Consider the following 636-nt stretch of genomic DNA (forward strand, 5'->3'; position numbering starts at 1 on the left):
TGTGTGTGTTATTTGTGAAGATAGAGTAAGTAGTTCTAGCCTTTAACTGTTGTGTGATAATAACAATTTTAAACTGAATTCACGATCATAACAAAACAGATAATTATGCAATGAAAGGGATTTATATATAAAAGTTTAACAAATATATAAAATTGAATCATAAAAATATTCAGTTAATCCTAATGAAGATAAAAAAAGGGACAGAAGTGCTCGCTTCGACAGCACATACACTAAAATTGGAACGATACAGAGAAGATTGGCATGGCCCCTGCGCAAGGATGACATGAAAATTCATGCAGCGTTCCATATTTTTTCACCCAAATCACAATTTAAAAAAAAAGGACAGAAACTGGAACAAAGAACAGATGAGGCAAAGCAAATAGCAAGATGAAAGATAAATATAACAATAATTACATGAAATGAAATTATCCAAATACTTCAATTAATACCAGAGATTGTCAGAATGGATAAATAATACAAAACCCAACTACATGCTGCTTATGTGAAACTCGCTTTAATTATAAATACAGTAAAAGTAAAAGGAGGAAGAACAGAAGATGAACTAGATAAATGAGACTTCCTAGAAATTAAATATTTATGCTCATCTAAATACTTTTCGAAATGAAGAAAAATAAC

The 636-nt window shown here is 29.9% G+C and overlaps 1 non-coding gene across 1 annotated transcript; it reads left to right on the top strand.

Annotated features, from left to right (window-relative positions):
* The first annotated feature begins 206 nt into the window (after positions 1-206).
* On the top strand, positions 207-313 carry LOC122151305. Its single transcript, XR_006164088.1, has one exon. It is a non-coding gene; the product is annotated as a U6 spliceosomal RNA (small nuclear RNA).
* Positions 314-636: the final 323 nt, after the last annotated feature.

This window comes from Orycteropus afer, unplaced genomic scaffold, assembly GCF_000298275.1.
Source record: "Orycteropus afer afer isolate SDZICR_OR568_19922 unplaced genomic scaffold, OryAfe1.0 scaffold00379, whole genome shotgun sequence".
NCBI lineage: Eukaryota > Metazoa > Chordata > Mammalia > Tubulidentata > Orycteropodidae > Orycteropus > Orycteropus afer.